We start from the raw sequence: 25,035 nt of genomic DNA, 5'->3' as shown, positions 1-25,035 counted from the left end.
TTCAATATGAAAAATGTTACATGATTTTCATAAGCACCCATCTTATTAAAAAGTTTAAAATAATTAAGACATAGAGTTAGTTGAGGTATAAAATCCACAGTTTCCCAGAATTCTCAGTTTTCAGATTCCTTCCTAGCTCACATACTGCAGAGAGAGAGAAGTATATTGTTTAAAAAACACATATTAGAATTTTGGTTTCTATCATGTTCTATAACAGTTCTAAGTGAGAATACCAATGAAAATAAATAAGTCTAGAATTTCAACAGTGTTAATTGTATCTTATAACTTCCATTTTATATATTTAAATACAAATTTACTTAGCAACATTAATATTCTTTCTCTTCTTTAAAAATATTTGCATAGTTTATTTGGAAGTCATTTTCCTTCCATAACTCACACAAACAATAATGATTCAATTTTAGAATCAAATCTTTAATTGGATTTTATACTTTATGCCATTGTTTGTCAGCATGTGATAATTCTAAAATGTTTTTTTTCCCAAATTGATAGTATGGATGAATAGTTTATCATAAGAAATACTGTCAGAGTTACCTGTGACAGCAGCCATGTTACATTGGAATTAATTTAGTGGTAGGTTTGCAAATGTTTCAGTGTCTTCAGTTGAACCATGATATTTCTACCCAGACCTCAGAGAAAACAGAACAATCATCAAAACTTTTAATTTCTACTGACATTGCCTAAGAATACCAAGAGAAGACAGCCTCCAAGGCCTTAATATTTTGAATTTAATAGTACGTTTCTCTTTGGGATAATGTACGATTATAATTCTCCATAAAATGTCCAATCATTTGTGACCTAATAGATACGGATTTTCAGGATTCAGCATACAAAAAAAAAAGAAAAAACTTTCTGGCAAAATAAAATGAAATTGAATGTTTGTATATCAAATCTACCATAGAAGGTACAGAAAAATGGCAACTGAGAAAAATCTTCTGGTGATCAGCAATTCATTGATACATAAGATTGAAGATCTAGTCACATATCAAAATAATACCAAAGAGCTAAGGAATCAGGTACATCATTTCAGTCTAACACCAAAAAGACATAATTTAAAAGGCAAAAGGTAAGTATTACTCTTCCCCCAATTCCCAGTGTTGAGAGTAGATGAAAGAGGAGGAAAAGGAGAGAATTAAGCCATCTTACACTTAGAACCCAATACTAAGTTGCCCATGGTAGAAACCACTGCTGAAAAGACAGCACAAACAACGATTAGCAAGACTAAAATAAAGACCTAAGTCTTAACGCCCATGTAACATTAGAAATCAGCAAGTATCAAGAGCTTTTAGGAAACGATGATTTATAGTGCCCAATAAGAAACCATCATATAGTAATCAGTTTTGGAGAGCTCTCAGAATTTAAAACTGTTGTTTTAAGGAAACTCAACAAACTTGAAATAAGAAAAGGACAGAGTTTAAATATTCTAACAGAGACTAAAGATAGAGATAAAAAACAATGTAAAACAACCAAACAAATTTTTGAACTGAAAAATATAGTCTGAGATTTTAAACGTGACATTGGGGGGTGGGGAAAGAGACATGGGCTAGAGAAGATCTAAAATATTACAAACAGAAGTTAATGAGCATGATAAATTGTACAGGACTCTACACACTCAGAGCAAAGAAGGACATGTATAGGATTGGTTGACAAAGGTTCAATATCTATGTGTATATGGTCATCTAAAATAAGGAAAAGGAAATGAAATATTTTTTAGCTAATTTTGTTGCTGTTTTTGCTTTCTTTTCTTTTTGTCTTGTTTGTATTTAGGAGGGTAAAGGGGGGTACAGAATGGGTAGAACAAAGGGTGAACAAATACAGCAGTAGCATTCACTAGACACTATGTGGGAAATGAACTGTATATCTTATGGGTAGGAATGGGAGGGAAAAAACTGGGAGAGATTGAGGGAAAGGGAGACCTGGTTCAGAAAGAATTGTACTCATTGAACTTGTAGATAGCCTTGGGAAGGGTTGCCATTTTTATGATCCTTCCAATCCAGGAGCATGGGAGGATTTTCCACTTTCTAAGTTCTGTTTTGATTTCCTTTTACAGGTTTATAAAGTTTTCATCATAGAGGTCCTTTTCTTTGATTAAGTTAATTCCTAGGTATTTTTTTTTGTGGGGCTATTATGGAGTTGCTTTCCTGATTTCAGCCACACTTTTCTCATTGTTGGCATACAGAAAAGCCATTGATTTTTGACGGTTAATTTTATACCCTGCTACTTTGCCAAAGTTTTGAATCAGCTTGAGTAATATGGGATTATAGTCCATGGGATTCTTTAAATACAAGATCATGTCAGCTGCGAAGAGGGAGAGTTTTACTTCATCTTTCCCTATTTGGATCCCTTTTATGTTTGCATCTTGGCTTATTGCTGTAGCTAGGTATTCTATGACCCCTGTTTTCACTGTATTTGATGTTGGTATAATTTGTGGAGGGGAAGGTGGACCCATTGCAACAATGAGATGTACAAGACATTATGTCAAAAAACAAACTTTACAACTTTGGTGTGGGGGGTGAGGGGGAAGGAGATGGGAAAGGATGGTAAGGGGAAACAAAGGAAGAGGCAACAATGCTTGATAAGAAATGTACTTATTACCTTGCCCATATAATTGTAACCCCTCTATGGTAATTTCACAATTAATAAAAAAGAAAGAAATAAAGAAGAAAGAAAGAAAGAAAGAATGAATTGTACTCATTACCTGATTCATGTAACTGCAACCCCTCTGTATGTCTGCTACAAAAAAGAAAAAATAAAGAGCAATTGATTCTGTTGGAGGCTCAAAACACCAATATGCTTACAGAAATACAGATAGAGCAGACCTTTCTCATAAGATTTCAGGAAGGAATACAGACTCTATTGTGAACTAGCTATGGGGTCGATTCATGTTCTGACAATTTTGACAGAACAAAACACAACAAAACAAAACAAAACCTTATCAATGTTTTGTTGATGCCCTGAAACTTTGTGGGAATCTGGAGGTGATGAACTAATTAATATGACGAAGGAAATTTTGAGGCAGTCCACAATTCAGGCTATTGCATGGATATTGCTTACAGCTTCCAACTACTAGATTTATAGTGAGAACTTGAAGGCAAAAAAAAAAAAAAAAATCAGAATGTGAAGATTTGAAGAGCTTTCAGCTAGGTCAGATAATTCCATGTAAAACTGGGATGATGAAAGGCAAGGTTTCTTAAGGGATTGGTACTATTAAAAAGAAGCTAAGTACCTTGCCCTAGGGCAGTAATAAAGATGCCTTGAAGGAATCTTAGGAATTTGATTGGCTCCTATAGGCTCAAAGATTTGAATGAAAGACTGCTTGAAAAAGAGAGTGTCCTGTAGGCCTAGGGCTACCTGGAGAAGTGTTTCTTAATATCCAGCTGTCTAGGCACTCAGATGCTACTGTAGCCAAGACACAAGGGGATCCAGATACTGTTCAAGCTGCCAGCAGACCTTGTCACCAGCATGATTTCAATGTTGGTTTGGAAGGCAGGCCAAAATTCAAGAGTTACTGGGTCCCAAGAACCTCTACCAAATGTCAAAGAGAAGCCCGAGTCAGCACTGGGTGACAGAAGGAAGGTTCCTCCAGGCAGCTCGTGAGGATGATGTGTGGGGCCATGCAGGTGAAGCCTACACCTGCGTGGGAGACCCAACGAAGTTGGAGATGCCAGAATTATGGGATATCTGCAAAGGAACGGCACAGGCAATGAGTGGAGCCAGCCCAAGAGACACCACGTGGGCTGAGATGGCAAAGCTGTCCAAGGCCACCGAAGCTCCCAGTATGTCACTTGTGTGCCCCAGGTACTTTAGCTGGAGCCACAGGACTTGAGCTTATTTTTGTCTGATCCCTCTTTTGTATGTACCAAGTCCTCTTTGTTGTTGTTGGTTTTTTTTTTTGGAAGTGGAAAATGTGTACCCTGTGCCATTGAATGTTGGAAGTGTGTCAGTTATTTACTCTTCATTTCATTTATTTTATTTTTATAGGACCTCACAGAGTTTACCTTGAGTCTCAGAGGATACTTCAGACTTTTGAGGAATGCTGGAACTGGTTTAAGATATTTTTTTGACTCCTGGAGATTTCACTAGATAAATAGGTGTACCTTAGGACATAGCACGGGCCTTGGGGGACTGTGGAGAGATTGTCATGATGGGCAACATCCCCACAGACTTATGTGTGGGTTACATGGTCTGAATGCTGCAAATCCACTCTGGTTTTCCTATTTTGTAAAGTTTCTGCTTCTCTTCATTTTTAACATACTTGGGAGTGTCTGGTATCTCACTAGCTGGGTGTGGAAAAGCAAATGCTTACTTATAGCTACTGTTGTACTAGATAAATGAGTAATTTTATATTTTATCAAAACAAATGCATGTACACAATTTTAAAAGTTACATAAAACGAAGTTCACCATAATAAGCAACAGGACCCTCTACATACTCCCCCTCTCTCAAATTTTTTTTTTCTCTTGGGGATGATGACTTTCAATTATCTCTGAATTTCTATATAAGAAAGCCTGATTATTTCTGCTTTTGATTTCTCATCTGTAGGAATTTTGATTTCCATCGGTGAATACTAATTATTAAGTGAGTGTACTACCGTTCAGCACTAGTGCCTGCAATTTCCATCTTTTATCACTTTTGATATAAAGAAAAATTTCTGCTAAATAAATATTGAGTCTCTACATTCCGTTGTGTACATTAACATTGTCAACAATTGAGCCTGGATTAAAATGATAGTCTAGTTCTTATGAAGTTTTTTTTGTTTTTCTTGGAGGCCATGAGAAATTCTTTTTACATGTTTGCTTATTTTATATGCACTTATTACCAATAATTGCCAAATTCTTCTACTCATTTAGAGAATTCCTTTAATAAAGTCATAAATCAAGCACAACAGAAAATCTGATCTGACTGTTTCCTGGAGGGACATACCATTCTAAGCCCTTTGCTCTTTCTCTCTTGGCAATGTTTGCTATCTACATCTTCTACTGTACAGCTGCCTTCTTGATCTTTCTTATGACATTAAAACTGGGAATGCTTCTTACCTTTCTCATACTCTTTCTCCTTGATGCCATTTCTACCTACTTCCCACTTTCAACCTTTGTTTTCGTGAAGCACATGGTACTGTGAACTGTAAGTTATCAGCGCACGTTGTAAGTCTCTCGATATTTTACTCATAGATTGTTGCCACAGTTTGGACCTTGAATGTTTCCTAAAGGCACACGTGTTAAGGTTTTTGTTTTGTTTTTTCTTCTCCTGGGTGGTGCCTTGGTAGGTTGTGGAAACCTTAAAATGAGATGTCTTTAGGTTAGTTGAGGAGAATGCCCTTAAGGCAGATTGTGGGATTTCTCACTCTTTTCTGCTTCCAGGCCATGCAGTGAGTTGTGTTACTCTGCCATACGCTCCTGCCATACGCTCCTCCTCATCGCAGGCTCCCGGCACGAGGGCCAACTGATCACAGGTGAAACCTCCCAATCCATGAGCCCAAATGAGTCATTCTTGTTGAAATTTTGATTATTTGAGACATTTGTTCTAGCAATGTAAAATTTACAATTACAATTATCTTCTGGCTTCTTATTGGAAGCCATTATGTTTCTTTATCTCTTTTTTATTTATTGTTATTGTAAAGGTGATGTACAGAGGGGATACAGTTACATAAGTCAGATAAAGAGTACATTTCTTTTTGAACGTCACCCTTCCCCACACTTGTATCATAAAGTACACATGACTTTTTTTTTTAATTGTAAAGATACAGAAGGGTTACAGTTACATGAATAAGGTAATGAGTACATTTCCCATCAAGCATTGTTACCTCCTCCTTTGTTTTTCCCCTACCATCCCTTCCCTCCCCACTTCCCCAACTCCTCCCTCCCCTGCCAAAGTTGTAAAGTTTGTTTTCAACATAGTGTCTTGTACATCTCATTGTTACAATGGGTCAACCTGCATTCTTGTTTCAGTATTTTGTTATTTCCCTTCCCTTCCCCAAATTAGAAAAATGTATATAGAAGATGCAGGGCACCGGAATCAAATACAGTGACAACAGGAGTTATACCATGGAGGAAGACCATACAAAAGAAACAAGAAAATCACATAGTATATTAAAAACAACAGCAACAAAGAATATTTTGAGTTTTTTTTATTGTTTTTATTTGAAAATGCTAAAAATGGAGGGGTTACTTACAGCTACACAAGTCAGGCAAAGAACACACTTCCCCCTGGACAAAGTCACACCTTCCCTTGCTCTCTTTCTCTCCCATCCTACACACAAGTTGTATAGTTTATTTTCAACATAGTGTCCAATGAGTACCATTGTTGCATTTGTTCACCCCTTGTCTGTCCATTACTGTGCCTCTCTTTACACTCCCAAAGACATACAGACAAACAAACAAACAAGACTAAAAGAAAAGATTTAGAGATTATTATGAAAAATTATAACCATGCAGAAATATTCAGGGATTTTTTTTACAATAAAGACACATATAAATCTACATTCGAGATTTTAATCTTAATGTTTTACTACATTTTATTGTGATGTCTCTGTGCACTTATTCATATTTGTTTCCATCCTTCATACTAACTTACTTTTTTGATGAATCTCAGTGTCAGAAATTAATATGTATCGCTAAACATTTCCACGCACATAGATAAAACCGTTTACAGTTCTTGTTTGGTAAAAGTTTTCATGGGATGAAATGCAGAAATCTTACACATTTGGAGAGGTAGAATTGGGAGTTTTTATTAGAAAGCAGGAGTCTGCAGGTGGATCCTGTCTCAAAGACCTGCAGCCCCTCTAATAGACTTAACACCGTTAGAGAACTCCAAGAGCAGAAAAAAACAATGCCACAAACCAGATCAAGGGACGCCATACTGCCCAGAGGCGAGACAGGAGACACCATGCAAGTGCATCAGAGCCGGTCTGGCCCAAAACAAGGTCAGGTCAGGGGGAAGGTCCCAAGGAGCTTGAGAATCCCTGACCCAAGATTGGCAGGTCCAGTAACCTATTGTCCAAGTCCTTGCCCCTGCCACTAGGAATTCAGGCACATCCATCACCTGGAGGCGGGACTTCCCCTTTCTCCACCATGAAGACAAGATCGCATCAGTTAAACCCAATTCCTGATCCACCACATGGCCAAGATGGCTTCGGTTAGATCCAGCCTTCCCACGGTACTATCATTGCCATGCTCTCCAAAGATAATTGCTTCAAATCTGAGTCACTATAGTCTTTAAGACCCTAAGTCCATGATAGTATTAAAATTGCAGTGAAGGATGTGAGTGAGAACCCAGAGCAGAAGCAACTGGTGAGTTTGACTAACTCAGCCCAGGGTCAGTGATGCAGGGCTGTGAAGCATCCTTCAGCCTCAAACATACGTGAGAATTATAATCAGCGCCTTGCTCCTCAGCTGTGCTTACAAGCTAGCAGATTCAACATTTTTCTTAGGAAGGCATACACAATGCTCAAGAACTTCGTGGTTTTTTTTTCTCTCTTCTTTTAGGAAAAGCATTAACAAATGGAAAATTCTAGCACTTACTATTATAATTTTTTACACACCAACTTCTGGAAAAACTATTTGTGCCCACAAACTATATTAGAGACATTCTGGGGTGGTCTGTTTTCCTTTTCTGCAATACACACACACACACACACACACACATCAAAGTGTATAACCTTCAGTGTAAGGAAGAATAACTGACTTTGGAAAACTGGTTACAAAACCCAAAATGTGCTTGAGTTGAATAGCTGTGAGATAAATTTTAATCTCACTAGTCAAACTGTGGCTTGTCACTGATATCATTGGAAGTGATATAAAGTATACTAGATCTACCACATCACAGTCCATTGTTTCTGCAGTTCCTCTATTTTTTGAATTATTAAAAAAAATGCTTTCATCTCAAAGGGTGATTGAGGTGAAGCAGAGTAACTTTCAGTGGTTTTGGTTTTATTTGAATGGAGACTCCACGGATATGACTCGCATTTTACATTTTCTCAGGGAGTGGGTGGTCATTTTGTACTCTTTCCCCCTCCTCCTGGAATGTTCTCTTTTCTTTAAAGGTTTTTAAATGTTAAAATAGAGCCTGGCATATGCAATCAGGATTTACTGAAATCATATACCATGTACATCACAGAACATATTAGAGTGACTTCAAACTGAAAGCCTTGGAATTCTTAAATGAGGAAAAAAATTGAAATTAATTTATTTCCTTAAAAAAACCCACACAATCAACAATTAATTGTCATCTCAAAAATTACAAAAGTGGGTGGCTCACACCTGCAATCCTAACTACTCAGGAGGCTGAGATCTGAGGATCACGGTTAGAAGCCAACCAGGGCAGAAAAACCTGTGAGACTCTTATCCCCAATTACCTGCCAGGAAAAGCCAGAAGTGGAACTGTGGCCTTAGTGGTAAAGCATTAGCCTTGAGCACAAAAAGCCCAGGGACAGCAGCCATGCCATGAGTTCAAGCCTCAGGACTAGCACACACCCAAAAAATTCCAGATATATATACATCTGTATATATACATACATCTGTAATGGATGGAAGAAAATTATGGATACAAGAAAAAGAAGATATGGGGTGAGGGAGAGGGGAGAAAAAACGCTAAATATCACGAATTTTTGGTACAGATAATAGCTTATGATCTATCTATGCAGACTACATTTTCAGTAAATATGTATATGGAGTAGGATAATTTACTGAGATACTAATCTGTCTTTTGTTTTCTTGCTAAAGGTAATTTTCCCATTTAGATTCCACAGAAGTGGCCAAGTCATTTTTCTTCTACTGAAGCAAATTAATAATGAGTTTCATGTGGCAGAACCAGAAGCAAAAGAATGTCAAAGAAATGCAATACCCACTGAGAGTTTTTATTAAAAGTAGGCTCATGGAGCAGTTCATGGAGAATTGAATCATCTAAAGGAGAGGAAAAAAATCCTTCAGGAATTGAGTGCAGCTCAGAGGAGTAAGGTGTGCGACAGTTTCTCTGAGTACTGGACTTGGGGGAAGGGTCTCGGAGCCATTGCCCGCTGTGGTCTTGCTGGTGGGCCTGATTGGTGGACCATGCTAAGGCTGGGCGCTAGGCTCTGTGCGCTGTATCCTGGAGCTAACTTCCTACTTGGGTTTGGTGGCAACACAGCAAAGCCCCCAACCCCCAGTGACCAGGCAGGACTTGGTGATCACTCCACGTGTGGTGACCACGTGGAATAATAGCCCAGGGGTCGAGAAAGGGGCTACTCCAAAATCTCTCACATGGTGCCTCTGGGATTGTTGCATTTGCCTAGAGATTCCCTGAAAACCTGACTGAAATAAAATTTCTCAGCATCCAAGCCCGTGGTCCTTGGGAGACAATAAAGCAAGAGAGCGCTCACCGAGGCTACATCCTGCCTGGATTCCCCCCAACACCACTGTGGAACTGCAAACAATTGATTCGGTGTCTCAGTAATGACTGATGGGGATTTTTCTATGATCTGTGTACCCAGGGAGCAGTTTTAATTTATTTAAAGAAAATAAGGGAACTGGTATTTCTTGAAACTTTATACACTAGTTCTGAGAGTAAATTCTAAATTACCCAGTAGATTCAAGTCATTTTACTAGGAAATATTAGGTAAATTTTTTTAACAAACAACTTAAACCTTCTGTGATTCAGTTATTTTTTTTTTTCTAGAGTGTAAAAGCAACAACAGTCCCTGTGTCATAGAGTTGTAAGAAATAAACAAATTGGGTCAATGTCTGGCACTGTGATTTTTGGAATACAAAAATTAATTGGTTAAAGAATGGCTCTTTTTTTCTCTAGTTGATCAAGGGTCTTGTTTTTGAATAGGGATTTTATGTTAACAAATGTTATCTCTAGATTTTCTGGAAAGATCAAATAATTTTTTCCTGTATTATAGTGGCAACTATAGTAATTTGTATAACATTAAATCAGGTTTGTATTGTGGTAATAGGCAAAAATAATGGTAATTCAAGTTCTAACACTTAGGCAAGGCCTCACAGTTTTTTAAAGTCCACTTTCCTTCTTTCCTTCCTTCCTTCTCTCCCTTCCTTCCATCCCTTCTTCCCTCCATTCTTTTCTTCCCTTCCTCCCTCCCTTCCTTCCCTTTTCTCCCTCTCTCCCTCTCTCCTGTCCTTCCTTCCTTTCCTTCCTTCCTTCCTTCCTTCCTTCCTTCCTTCCTTCCTTCCTTCCTTCCTTCCTTCCTTCCTTCCTTCCTTCTTCCTTCCTTCCTTTCTTCCTTCCCCCTTTCCCTCTTTCCCTCCCTCCCTTTCTCCATCTTTCTTCCTCTCTTTCATAAAGTTTTTTGAGGAATTATGAGTAGCAGGTAGTGTTTCAAAGGGAACAAATATCACACTCAAATTAGAATAACTTAAGAAGATCTTATTTATAAATGGAACGAATTACAAAGGTCAGAGTGGTGGGTTGATAGTGAAACACAAGAGTTAGTACAGAAAACCAGAGATAGCAAAAGCAAGGCTCTCAACACACATTCAGCAACCATCAAGCGAGGAACAGTGCAGGGAAGAAAGAATGTCTCAGAACGCAGCGTCTACAGTGAGACAGAGGCCTGCTAGGAGACATGGATGCTCAACTACCATCAGCTTCTCCCTACTCCTTTCCTGCTGGCCAAACCTACTGGCAATCAGAGACATGGGTGTCTTTGGAGAGATCCAGCCAGTCAGTTCACCTGGTGACAGCTGATCCAGGGAGCAAAGTAAAAAGTTGAGAGCTATGGAGAAAGCGAAAGGAATTGAATGGCGTATTTCTTTCATATCAGTAGAACTGATATATAATCCAAGATGGACTAAGCCTGGGTTAATTTGTAAGTCAGCTGAAGTATCTAATATGTCATATGTAGAATCATCAGAAAAAAAAAACCATCTACACCTTTATTTCAACAAGAATTTATTCAAGATGCCAATCCATCTAACTTGGTTCATACTTAGTAGTCTGGCCTCCTAACCTTGCCAACTTTGGTCTTTTTATGTGTTATTGTGATTATAGGTCTTTGAACGATGCCTAACTGTTCTAGTTTTCCAGGATCTCTGCCACTGATCTATTTTTTCCTTCTCAAAAAATTTGAACTGGTTTGGATAAAGCCCATGCGGAGAGAGTATTTATTGATATTGGGTCACACTAACTCATTTATCACTTCTGTCTTACTGTTGTTGAAATCAGGGTAGTAGAATGTGGGCCAGTTTGGAAGAATCTTCTCCAGGGCTTACTCTTTTCAAGAATCATGTCGGTAATGGTGGCCTGGTAAGTTTTCTTGATGTGTGAAGTACACTATGTATATGGATAACCTTAACATCTTTTGGAAAATACATTTGGTAATGGAATTATCAAACATGGAGCATTTGAGTATTGAATAGTGTTGGGTTTCTGATAAAAATGGTAGCTTCAGCAGAGTAGCATTGTACCATTGTGGAGAGGATCACGTATAAAGGAGGCACAATGCAGGTGCCTGTAGCTCACACCTGTAATCCTAATTACTCAGAGGCTGAGACCTGGAGATAGGGGTTCGAATCCAGCTTTGGCAGACAAATCTGAGAGGCATTGACCCCCTATTAATCAGCAAAATGCTACGAATAGAGGTGTGGCATAGGTGGTAGAGTGCAAGCTTTGAGCAAAACAGCTAAAGGAAAGCAGGAAGCCCTAGATTCAAGCTCAGTACCAGCACACACACATACACACACACTCATGTGTGTGCACACACACATGCATACACACAGATATAGATATATGGCAATTTTTTTCAATCTCTTAGCAATGGTTGACTTGGTTTGGTACATATTGAGACATAATATTTTTCAAGTTCTATAAACATATGCCAGAAAATCTGTATCAAAACCAATTTGTTCTAAGGCTCCAGAAAAAATACAATTTCACAGAATTTTCAAGGCCATTATAACCCAAATAAAATAAATATTTGACATAGAAGTCCCTCCAATAAAAGCCAAGAAAACCAGTTAATATATAAAAATTTGTTCTTGACATGCTGCTTTACTATTGTTGTTATTATTTTGATCCTACTGGGGTCTGAACTCAGGGCCTCCTACTTTCTCAGTAGATGCTCTACCACGAAGCAATGCCTTTGATCTTTTTTACGCTGGTTATTATGTGGAGGAGGTACCTGGCCTTTGAATGCCCAGTTTCAAACTCAAACACAGCTGAGATGGCTGGCATACACCACCATGCCAAACATCAGTCATGACACAGAGTCTTGTGAACACTTTTGTTCGGCCAGGCTGGCCTAGGGCTGCAGTCCTCCTGTTCCATACAGTTAGGATAATAGGCATAATAACCCAACTGCTGATTGAGAAGTCCTCCAAAGTTTTGCCTGAGTTGATCTCAAACCACAATATTCCTGGTCTCCATTTCTTGAGTAGCTAGAACTAGAGGAGTGAGCCATCACACTCTGATGCCGCACTGCTTCTTTACTTAAAATATTCAAAACTTGGGGCTGGGAAGGTGGCTCAGTGGTAGAGTGCTTGCCTTGCATGCACGAGGCCTTGGGTTCAATTCCTCAGCACCACATAAGCAAAAAGAAAAAAGCCGGAAGTGTCGCTGTGGCTCAAGTGGTAGAGCGCTAGCCTTGAGCTGAAGAGCTTGAGGACAGTGCCCAGGCCCAGAGTTCAGGTCCCACGACCGGACCCCCCAAAAAAAAATTCAAAACTTACAGTGGCACTCAGTACAAAGCCACCATCCTCAACTTGTCTCCCTAAGGAAGACCTGACCTTTTGTGCTTCTCTAGTTTGAGTTCGCAGTACCGCCTGTACTTGTGTTACCACTGCCTTGATCATTCTTGTTCATGCTTATTCTTTTTTGTGTGTGTGTCTGAAAATACTGTACAGAGGGGTTACAATTACATGGGCAAGATAATGAGTACATTTCTTATCAAGCATTGTAGCCTCCTCCTTTGTTTCCCCTTCCCATCCCTTCCCATCCTCCCCTGACTCCCCACCCCTCTCCCCCCCACCAAAGTGGTAAAGTTCACTTTTGACATAACGACTTGTATATCTCATTGTTGGTGCAATGGGTCCACCTGTATCCCTATTTAAACGATTTGTTTTTCCCCTTCCCCTCCACAAATTATATCAAATACAGTGAAAGCAGGGGTTATACTGTGGGGGAGAGAAATACAAAGCAACAAAGAAATAATCTTATAAATGTGTTAGAAACAATCGCATGAAAGAAAAAAAAATTTGAATACATATCTTAGGGTTCATTTCCCTGACATCACCTTATCTGACCTTTTCTGCTTGACTCAGACATATACTAGATATTGCAAATAAGGGAAACCGTGGGACCTATGTTTCTTTGGGCCTGGCTTGCTTCACTTAATATAATTTTTTCCAAGTCTTTCCATTTCCTAACAAATGGGTCAATGTCATTCTTTCCGATGGAGGCATAGAATTCCATTGTGTATATATACCACATTTTCTTGATCCATTCATCTACTGAGGGACATCTGGATTGGTTACATATCTTAGCTATGGTAAATAATGCTGCAATAAACATGGTTGTGCTGGTAGCTTTAGTGTGGTCTTGTTTGTGAACATTTGGGTAAATGCCCAAAAGTGGGATTGCTGGGTCATAGGGGAGCTCTATGTGGAGTCTTTTGAGGAACCTCCCTACTGCTTTCCAAAGTGGTTGAACAAGTTTACACTCCTACCAACAATTCAGTAAGGTTCCCTTCTGTCCACATCCCCTCCAGCAGCTGTTGTTATTAGAGTTCTTCATTATAGCCATTCTAACTGGAGTGAAGTGGTATCTCAATGTTGTTTTGATTTGCATTTCTTTTATGGCTAGGGAGGTTGAGCATTTCTTTATGTGTCTATTGGCCATCCTTCTTTCTTCTTCAGAGAAGTTTCTGTTTAAGTCTTTAGCCCACTTATTTATTGGGCAGTTGTTTCTTTGAAGATTTGTTATTGGGGAATTTAATTTTTTGAGTTCCAAGTATATTTTAGATATGAGACCCTTGTCTGTTTTATGGCTAGGGATCCAAATAGGGAAAGAAGAAGTAAAACTCCCTTTTTGCAGATGACATGATCTTGTATTTAAAAAATCCCATAGACTCCACTCCCAAATTACTCAAGCTGATTCAAAACTTTGGCAAAGTAGCAGGGTATAAAATTAACGCTCAAAAATCAATGGCTTTTCTGTATGCCAACAATGAGAAAAGTGTGGCTGAAATTAGCAAAGCATCTCCATTCATAATTGCCCCACAAAAAATAAAATACCTAGGAATTAACTTAACCAAAGAAGTAAAGAAGTGAAGGACCTCTATGATGAAAACTTTAAAAACTTGAAAAAGGAAATCAAAACAGAACTTAGAAAGTGGCAAAAACTCCCATGCTCCTGGATTGGAAAGATCAACATTGTGAAAATGGCAATACTTCCCAAGGCTATCTACAAATTCAATGCGATACCCATCAAAATTCCAACCTCATTCTTCAAGGAAATAGAAGAGGCAATCCAAAAATTCACATAGAACAAAAAAGCCCCCAAATAGCAAAAACACTCCTCAACAGAAAGAACACTGCTGGAGGAATATCAATACCAAATTTCAAACTCTACTATAAATTCATAGTAATCAAAACAGCTTGGTACTGGCACAAGAACAGACCTCAGGACCAATGGAATAGAACCTACAGACCTATAGCCATCTAATCTTGGATAAGGGAGCTAAAACAATAGAATGGAAGAAAGACAGCCTCTTCAGTAAATGGTGCTGGCAAAATTGGTTAACTACTTGTAGAAAACTAAAGCTAGATCCTTATATATCACCCTGCACCAGAATCAACTCCAAATGGATCAAAGAGTTAAAGCTGACACTCTGAAAACATTACAAGATGGAATAGGAGAAACCCTAGGTCTCCTTGGCGCAGGCCGAAATTTTCTTAATAGAGACCTGGAAACACAACAAATCAAAGAAAGGTTGGACAAATGGGATTGCATGAAGTTACAGAGCTTCTGCATGGCAAAGGACATAGCTAGCAAGATCAATAGAAAGCTCATGCTTATTCTTGAATAGCTTATTTCCTTCCCTGAGATTTCAGATTGAATGTCACTTCAACAAGCAACCATCTCTGCCTACCCTTCTCTCAATCAGCTTCTCTGATGTTCTCTCCTAATACTACCCTTCATTTTCACTTCACACCACTTATGTACTTTGTAATTACACAAATGTTTCTTTCTCTGATTGCTTATTGTAATGTCCATAGAATTGTCTCATGAAGTCTAGTTTTTTCACTATTATATCTTATATGGCATACAGGCACCAAGAGGGTTTTGGTAGGAACACTGTCTTTCTCACTTTCCACCATTGAACTCCTATGTTGAAGCCTACGACTCTCTCTCAGGGTATTGAGGAATGGAGCTTTTGAAAATTGATTAGGTCATGAGGACAGAGCTCTTATGGAGGGGATTAGCACACATAAACATTATAATATTCAATGTACATATTGCTAATTGAACTTGGTAACTTCAGGGCATGGGTGGGACTTGGAAGAGATGGAAGGAAACTGGAAGGGTGACACTGATCAAGATGTATTATATTTTTTAATTGGCATGTGGAATTGATGCCCCTTTATACAATTACTTAAATAAGTGTAAAGAGGCTTCCTTGTCCCTTCTGCTATGTGAAGACACAGCGAGAAGATCTTATCCATGTACTCATCAGTTAAGAGAATCTGCCAGCCTGGGCCTGGATTTCTCGCTTCCAAACCAATGAGACATAAATTTCTTTCATTTGTAAGCCACCTAGCTTATGGCATTTTGTTATAGCAGCTGACCAGACTAAGACAAAGAGAAACTCAGTAACACATGCCAAATGGAAAAATGAATGAATGAGTAAATGAATGAAGCACAGTTCCATTTTCCAAGTGCGAAAATTGGCAAGGTATAGAAATACCATCACCACTACATGCAAGTGCTAAAAGAGTATATCACACAGAAACTCTCACAAAGCAATTCCAAAGGGTTGTATGTGTAAGTTCAAGCCATTTGTTCCTTGTAGAAAAGAATTAAATACTTAAATGAATACAATGTTGAGTATATTCAAATTCAACTGGTGGCGAGAGATTGAATGATGATGAATAAGCCTTAGGATAACGTGGGATAACAAGCCTTAGGATAAGGCAGTATGTAATAGAGTGAGAAGTTGTAGGAACTCAGGCCTGTATATTAAAGCTTGTTAACCATATGGAATAAATAGAATGTATTGCTTAAACAAGAAGACATGGATTAAATCAGCAGGGCTGGCTTAAATTGTATCTTCATAGGTGTGTGTATGTGTGTGTGTGCATGTATGTATGCACACATGCTCATACTGGTGCTTGAACTCATGGCCGTAAGCATTTGCTCAGGTTTTTCAGTCACTGCTAGTACTCTGCCATCTGAACCATGCCTTTAGTTCTGGCCTTTTGTTGGAAATAAGAGTCTCTTGGATTGGTTTGTCCAGGCTAGCTTCAAAGCTCAATCCTTAGATAGCATACTGAGTAGCTAGGGTTGGGCCATAGCATTACATGTGTGTGACAATCAAGGGGACATGAGGACTGAGACAAATGTAAATAAAAGTGAGGGAACTTCTTGAAGCTTTGGAGAAAATTCTTCTTACCCTACTTCAGAGCTCATGCTCTTCAAGTCTCTCTTGATTGCTCTTCCTCTCCTTTTATAGCATGGGTAGTGCAGAGGAGAAAGGCAGACATGTTGGAACTACCCGTTATCTCCTGCAAAATGAAGAGCTGGGCGCTCTCTGCTCATGTTTCCCGAAGCCATAGTTCAATCCATTACAGTGTAAACTTATAAATAATCTTTGTCATACATAATTCCAGATGGAATGAATATGTTCAGTGAATACTTGAGACAGAACATTCTGGAGAGCGCACATAAACAGTCTGCGCAAATAAATAGCAAATAAATGAGTTGATGTCAACATTCTATGCATACGTTTCAACTCAGAAAACCATTTCCATAATTAAGTCTTCCTTAATAAAAAAAAATACCCTATTAAGTGTAGGCCATAAAGGTACATTAACGGACTCACCCTGAATTGAAAATTATTACCCTGAAACTAATGAGACACTTTTTGTCATTGTAATTATAGCCATGTTGAAAGTGAAAATAGGGGCATTCTTTAGTGATTTCCCATCTGGAAACTTTTTATTTGCTATACGTAACAGTGAGGGTATATCTAAGCAGTTGCTAAGCTGAAGATAAGGAAATGTATGCAGCTTCCCTCTTATTTGAAGATACTTTTGTCCTTGTTCAGACAAGGTATTACCTTGATTTCTTAGTGGCTTAACTGTGTAACCAAGCTTTCGCTTATGGTAAATATAATTCAGATATATGAGTTAAATTTTTTCTCTAAATACAGATGTCAAAAGACGAGACTTAATGAACACTAATTCTTTCATCACCGACATGCATCCCTAAAGGTGAAGAAACGATGATTAAAAAGACATAATGGGCCATGAACCCGATATACAAGATCTTATCTATGTTCTAGAACAAAGAGTCACACAAATGTCAGTTCCCTAAATTGTTAACTTGGAGATGCCACCTTCATGCCACAGAACCTCAGCCCTCTTCCCTCCAAAATGGTACCTTGGTCTTTGCTTCATCTTTCAGCTTTTCTCACATTGTAAACAACAGTCCTTTCCTATTGATTTGATATCTGGAATGAATTTTTACAGAAAATCTCAGTACTTGATCCTAGTATACTTCACAGTTTTTGTGTATGAAATTGAATGTTTTAATGTAGTGCAAAGGAGAATGTGGAAGGGGAGTGTGGGAAGGCATACGCAAACGTGTGTTTCTAAAATCAGTTCACCTGAAGGCTCCCCAGAGAGGTATAATTTCTATGAGGTCAGGGATTTGCATGTGTTTGGTTTACTATTTTACCTGTAGATGAGAGGAATTCTTGGTACATGGTAAGCCCTTAATCAATATTTGTTGACTAAACCAGTAATAATTCTCAGCGTGGTTAAACTTAAACAATATTCTGGGTATACAATCCCACTCAAGCCTGTGGGTCTTCTTAATTTGTGATTGAAGTTAAAAGAGAATAGTCATAAGGACTTATTCAATGTATTCTGTTTGAGGAATATTAGACCCTCAGAATAGATCCTTAACTTGTTTAGACAGAGTGTGTACTTCTCTCTGCTTGTGGATTATCGTGTTCACATTTCTAGGCAGTTACCAGAACTCCCCCAAGAGGCTCCCCTATTAAAAATAATATGTTTTAGGAGAATTCCTTAACATATAAAAGATGCTATTTCTTGTTTCATTGGTGATAGCTATTAGGACTATGGTTTGTAGATGAACCTTAGTATTTTTTGGTAACAGCATCAGTTCTGAAAGCATGGACGAGTGCTGAAAGTTTACAAAGTCAATGCTGAATTCTTTGAAAGAACCTTATTTCAAGAAAAGAACCTGGTCTCATATGGGAAAAGTGAAATTGCACTACCCAAGTAGTTTAGCATCTTTAAAACAGTGTGTCCTGAATTATTTGGATTGAAGGATCAGGTTTAGCAACCTGAATGAACCTGAATGAACCTGGACAGAGCTTTCTCCCAAAGCCTTGAGATGTGGCATAATTTTGATCTTGTGAGATTAGGTCCTCAAGTAAGGACCTCCAGTAATCCCTCTTGGATTTCTGACAGAACTGTGAAAAGAATAAATAAGCATTGTTTCATTTGTTAAGTATGTGACAAATGTTATACATGAATAGAAACTTAACTCAGGGACATCCTGGGATTGGCTTAGGTACTAGTTGTTAATGGTTGAGCAGTCAGTTTGGGATAGTATCCCTAGGGACTTGTAGGATCAACTCTGGCTGAGAGATGAATCAATACAACAACCATCTGAGTGTCTTTCCTCTCCTTTTTTTTTTGTTCAGCACTGATTACAGGTAAAAACTATCACTCAAGGCAAAGAAAGAAATTTGCTGGCTCCCCCATAAAATACTGCTGTGGGATTTTTCTTTTCCTTTTAGAGGTAGAGTTACCTCATTGGAAGTTTAAAGCTACCTTCACATTTCTCTGTGAGAACAACTGAAGATAATGAAAGGAAATCCAAAGTCAGGCTGTTGAATTCATTTTATACTAGGTCTTAGGGAAATCTACCCTTCCTGCCCAGAAAATTGTAAATCTTGAACACTCAGCATGACTTGGGAAGAAGAGTCAGGCTCAGCTGATTTTCACACGAAGACCTCCCAGTGGTCTTCACATATAGCTGCATCAACAAGGTGAATTTCCAGGCTTTTGATATACTCATTCTCCCTCCCCCCTCGCTTCTCCTTCTCTTTCTTTTAAAATATAAACAAACATCTTTTCCTCTTGTGTTCATTATCACAATTTAGATAGGATGGACATAAACACAGCCAGGAGAAAAATGAAAAATACACAATGAGTATAAGCAGTCGAGGAATTTTGGTGTGCAGACCCCAGGACCTGAGTGGCTCTTGGTAAAGACTGGTACCCAACAGCCTTCAGGGAGCCTCCTCGCTTCCTGGCCGAGTCTTCATAGTTACCATTGTCAGTGCTTGTCACTTGGACATATTATGTATAGTTTGATATACATGTTGTCTAATAAACAAACTCAAGGAAAACACTATTGTTTTCTGATCACAATGATAGTATTTATTTAACATGTAGCACTTCAGAACTGTTACAAATAAGGGAGACAATTAAGAGTATAACTTTACACGTGAGTATATTTTTAAGGCATGGCACATTATTGTTTCATTGTTCATTCCAATCTTTTAATTACAAATTAAATACCTTTACCTTTCCTCCTCCCGAAGACCAGAAGGGGTAAAATGCTCTTGGTTTCTCTTGGGACCTTGACTCTTAACATCCCAAAGTATACAGCTCAAAACATCACTTTGCCTTCCTATCTCTTCTCTTACCACAAATGCATGGCGTTCTCAGATTAAAGCATATAGAGTATATGCATATTTAAGTTGGTCCAAATAGAGTTTAAGATAGCAGTCTAAACTAACACAATAATTGGTCTTCTTGTAAGAGAGATTGCAGAAATATCCAATGGGAAATGATTTTCTTTATATAAGCCTGTTATCCCATGATGTTTTATTGAAGGAGAAAATAACGAAAAAGATACAGCTATGCTCTTGTTTTGAACATTATGGAATGATCTTCTTATCCTTGTACCTAAAAACTCTTCTACTGGTTGCCAAGAGAGAAATCAAAGCTCCCCAGGTCTTGCCGGTCTTTTGAATACTAGGGGTACGTAGAAGGCACAGCAAACACATCAAGTCACTGGTGAGCGTGGACATGTCACTGAACACTAATGGACTGAATTCACACATGTCATCTAGGGTGCTGAGGGAGAGCTGAAGGAAACAAGACCCAGAAGAAAGAACAAAAGCAGGGCACTGCTGAGGGTTACCTCCAGCCTGTGCCTTTGTGAGAAGTTGAAACAGGGAAACTAATGGAAGTGAAGTAATCAAGAATACTAAACATGCTAAATCCTCCCCCCTGTCCTTGGTATTTTGATGGCTTTTCAACAACTACACTGTTCTGCTTGCGCTTCCTTCTGCTTCCTTGGTGGCTCTATTGTGTATCTCAGACACTCTGGACCAATAAATCATGATTCTACCGGTGATGAGAACTGTTTCAAAGAACCAACTTCAGACAACACCCATACTCTCCTAGCTCTTACATGTTCCAGAATACTCTTGGCCTGTTCTTAGATGAAGAAAAGGATGAGAAGAATGAAGTATTAATGACTAGAAAATGAGTTTTAAGATGTGGCTACAGCAGCATTACTCTCTTTTCCCTGGAGGTTCATTCAAAGCAAACTAAAGGACAAGCCGATCATCTGTCTCCTGAATGAACAACAGAATGGCTGTTTTATAAAGAGCGTCTATCAAAGCAACATGACAGGTAATGTCTTAATTCTGGATATTCATTTAAAATAGTAGAAACACACGACTGAGATAGTTCGTGCCATAGTTTAGAGTTTTGTGGATTAGAGTTTAAGAACATTTTGTTCCCTTGAGACATCTAAAGTATTTTTTGGTTAAACATCTTAAATCAATTATTTTGAATATTTCCTCTAAATTGGATTTGGTTATTTCAAATTGTAAATTAAGAAGAATGTTTTTAGAGCTCTAATCTATGGAATTCTAGGTTGGTTTTCTTTGTAATAAACTTCTATGACATATATGGTGCAGACTTTTAATGATTATTCTATTTTTTACATCACATTTGGTTTTCATAAGTCTCCTTAGAGCATAAAACAAACCCAGATTAAGTCTATAATATGTAGTTATCTTGGTGTTATTGAAGCCTTTTGCTTAGCATCAGTTTAAAAAACGAAATAAGTCAGCCAACTGCATTTCTTCAATTGAAAAAAATGCTATACAATGAAATTTGCTTTCAAATTCATCATTTTGTTCAGAGCTGACTCCTCTAAAACATCATCTTGTCTGAGCATTTCTTTTCATTAATATAAAATTAATACCACATTCCCAAACTGCATGCACAGTATAATATAAAACAATTTACAATTCACATTATAATGAAGCAATGTGTTCATTAATAGCAATGATTCAGAATATATTACAGCTCACACAGGAAAATTTCAACTTAATTCTTTCTTCCTTACGTGAAGAAGGGCAATAATAATTTTGAAGGGAGAAAGACTTCCTCTCAACTCTTCATGTTTCCCTTTAAGTATCATTTTAGGATCCTGGGTCAATTTATAATCTGTGTGATGAATATGTAGAAGAGACCACCATGGGCTCATCCTAGCTCTTCTCCGGGCCCCACTGAGATGACATATCCCAGGGTTCTTTGCAGCTTGATGTTGCCAGGCAACTGAATACTGGCTAATACAATATGGGCAAAATAAATGCGTGTCTCTGCCATTTCTGGTCCATCGTAAACTCTACTTTACTATTTCCAATGTTCCTTCTTTATTTCAACTTTCTCTTTTTTTTGTATAAAATCTGCCAGGGGATTCTCAGTCCTTAAGAAATAGTTGAGCCACATGATGGAAAATGTTGTCTCCTTACCAGGAGCTTAGCATGTAAGTAAGAAGTAAACTTATATTATGTACACCACTGGGGCTTGAAGGCTTAGATAATAGCTAGTTGACTTTTCCTAGCTATTATGACTAAGCACCAAAGGTTAGTATGTATAATAAGCAGTTTTGAAATTTTAAATCTTATTTTCTTAGTAAAGAACAAAGTTTTTCTAGGAGTATAGAAACGCTCTTTCCAAATGAAATTGTGAAAGCTGTAAACATAGGTAAATTTTGTTTAATAAACACACACAAAAAAACCCCAAAACACACCTCTAATCTTAATAATCAATAAAAACTTAAAAATCCAGAAAGTATCCATAAGGCTGAAATTGTGAATACAATAGCAGGTGAGCAGAATAGCTCAATAACTATGTACATATGCCCATATGAGATGATGCTAAGTGAAATGAACCCCCAGACATGGATATAAGAAAATTTTCTTTGTTGTTGTTGTTTTTGATACACTGTGATTTCTTGTTTCATTTATATTTTTCCCCTATGGTTTATCCCCTGTTGTCACTGTATTTGACTTTGGTACCCTGAGTATTATGTATATATATAAATATATATATTTATCTGAATTAGGGAAGGGAAGAGGTACAACAAAATGGTGAGACAAAGGACAAGGGGGAAACCTATGCAACAGCGATACTCAACAAGACAATATGTTGGAAATGGTCTGTACACTGGGGGTGGGGGTAAGAGGGAGGGAAAGAGGGAGAAAATGAGGGAGGGGTAACAAATTCAACAATAAATATAGTCACTACCTTACTTATGTAATTGTAACCCCTCTGTACATCACATTGACAAACTTTTAAAAGAAAGTTAAAAATGGTATACGGTGCAGAGCTCCCAGGATACCCTATGCCAGTCTTCAATACAGAATAATTTTTTGTGCCTGTGTGCTGGTCCTGGGGCTTGACCTCAAGGCCTGGGCATTGTCTCTTAAGTGTTTTAGCTTAAAGCTAGCACTCTACCACTTGAGCCACAGCTTCACTTCCAGCTTCTTGGTGGTTAATTGGAGGTAAGAGTCTCCCAGACTTTCTTGCCTGGACCAGTTTCAAACAGTGATCCTCAGATCTCAGCCTCCCAAGCAGGCCAGGCTTGAGCCACTGGTGCCTGGCTAATAGAAATAGTTTTGATCAATAATCTTGGAATTGCCAAGATGCTAGCATTTATTTTTATATCATCTTCAAGTAGTGGTACAAAGAGATTTCAATCCAACATGTTGGTTTAGGAGAACAATGCGCCATGATGGGTGTCACCCCTTATATAATTTTTCCCAATCTCTCCCAAACCCATCCAGACCTTCAAGTTACCTGGTGCCATGTTTGCATTTTTACACTGAGCATCCTGGCTGTATTTGCCCACCATTTCTCTTTCCATTAGTCTCCTGTTCCCTTAAGCTCTACCTCCTCAGACAACAATTCTCTGACGTTTAATTATTCAAAACTGTCCATGCATGGCAGAAGGAAGGTGGTAGGAGAGAAAGAGGTGTGGTGTGGAGCCAGAAAAGAAGAAGGAGAGGAGAGGGAGTAAAAGGAAGAGAGAGGAGAGAGACTGGGGGGGGGAGGGAGAAGAAAGAGAGAGAGAAAGAGGGAGATAGAAAGAGAGAGACGAGGTAAGATACATCTTTCCAAGTATAATCCCCAGGAATCTACTTCTTCCATCTAAGCCCATCCTAATAGCCTCTTCCGCGACGATCACATTGATAGATTCATGTGTTGATGAGGTTAGCACTGTCACAATCAAAGCACCCCTCAATAACACCACTCTCTGTGACCAAGCCTTCAACAAATAACCCTTTATGGACATTTTATAGACAAACCATAAGACCAATAATCTGAACGTTCTGGTTATTCTAGACTGAAATCCTAGGAAACCCACTGACTTCATCCTGGTCACATTCAAGAGGTAATGAGGCCCACATAGAAATTGCCCAGTAGATCATCTTGTATCTTCCATTTGCAATGATTTAGGAAAGGTATGGGATTGTTTTCTCTATATTCTACTGGATGGGGTTTTGGTGTCACAATGTCTGTGCAGGTCACACAAAACCCGTGCCATTTGATATGTAATTATCAAATGACTCATTTTTTTAAGAACCAAATGTATTCCTTGAACTAGTTACACCATCATTACTTAGTTTTTCTTTTCTATTTGATCTTAGTATATGGAATTATGGTAGTTGATATGCTCAACAAATAAGTTGATAATTCAAATGGAGGCACTGGAAAATGAATATAACACTTCAAAATGAAGTGCCAGTACAAATACAAATGCTTAAAGGGAAGAACAGAAGAGTAGCACTACTTTTAGACCCCCATGTACACGTTTGACCCCTTTAACTTTATATGTATAGAGTTTGGAGAATACTTGGGAGAGAATTTCTTTATTGTTGGAAATAAATGCTTGGCCATAATCCTACAGGTAAACGTCTCAAGAGAGAGCAGTGTGTACTATGGACAGTTTGTCTCCCCTCAAAGACATAGAGCTGGAGTTACTTGACATTCTCTACTCATATATAGAGAAGTTTGAATAAGTGACTCCAATAGTGCTGTCTTATTCCACGTGTGAACTCTCTGGTATGAGAGGTGGCAGGTTGCACACTGGCTGTTAGTAAAAGAGGAATGAGCTCATTTGGTGATCTGCACATTCAGATCTTATTGGCACTGGGAAATATATGCGTGTTTTCCCTGTGAATCACCTATTGAGTTGAAAATCAGCACAGGGGAAATTCCCATCTAATGAGAAGCCTCAACAGAGGCATGAAGTGGCTGTAGAGAAACAAAGTGATTGAATCCAACTTCTGTGGGCACACAAGAAGTACATGAGCTACACTGTGAAGAAAGGATGCTCAACTGTGAAACAGAGTCAGAGTTCCATCCTATGGCTTGACACATTTCATTATCTAAGCTGAGACCATTAAATAGGCTAACTCCAGCCCTAATGTTCGGGTTTGATAGTTCAGTTAGACATTGA

General features: G+C 38.3%; 1 pseudogene; it reads left to right on the top strand.

Moving 5' to 3' along the window:
* Positions 1-3,550: 3,550 nt before the first annotated feature.
* The window catches only part of LOC122103699, a 71,589-nt pseudogene continuing 50,104 nt past the window's right edge, over positions 3,551-25,035 (top strand).

This window comes from Dipodomys spectabilis, unplaced genomic scaffold (genome assembly GCF_019054845.1).
Source record: "Dipodomys spectabilis isolate Male_0828 unplaced genomic scaffold, ASM1905484v1 ptg000019l, whole genome shotgun sequence".
Lineage (NCBI taxonomy): Eukaryota > Metazoa > Chordata > Mammalia > Rodentia > Heteromyidae > Dipodomys > Dipodomys spectabilis.
The sequence above is the reverse complement of the archived record's forward strand: the minus strand, read 5'-3'. Positions and strand labels throughout refer to the sequence as shown.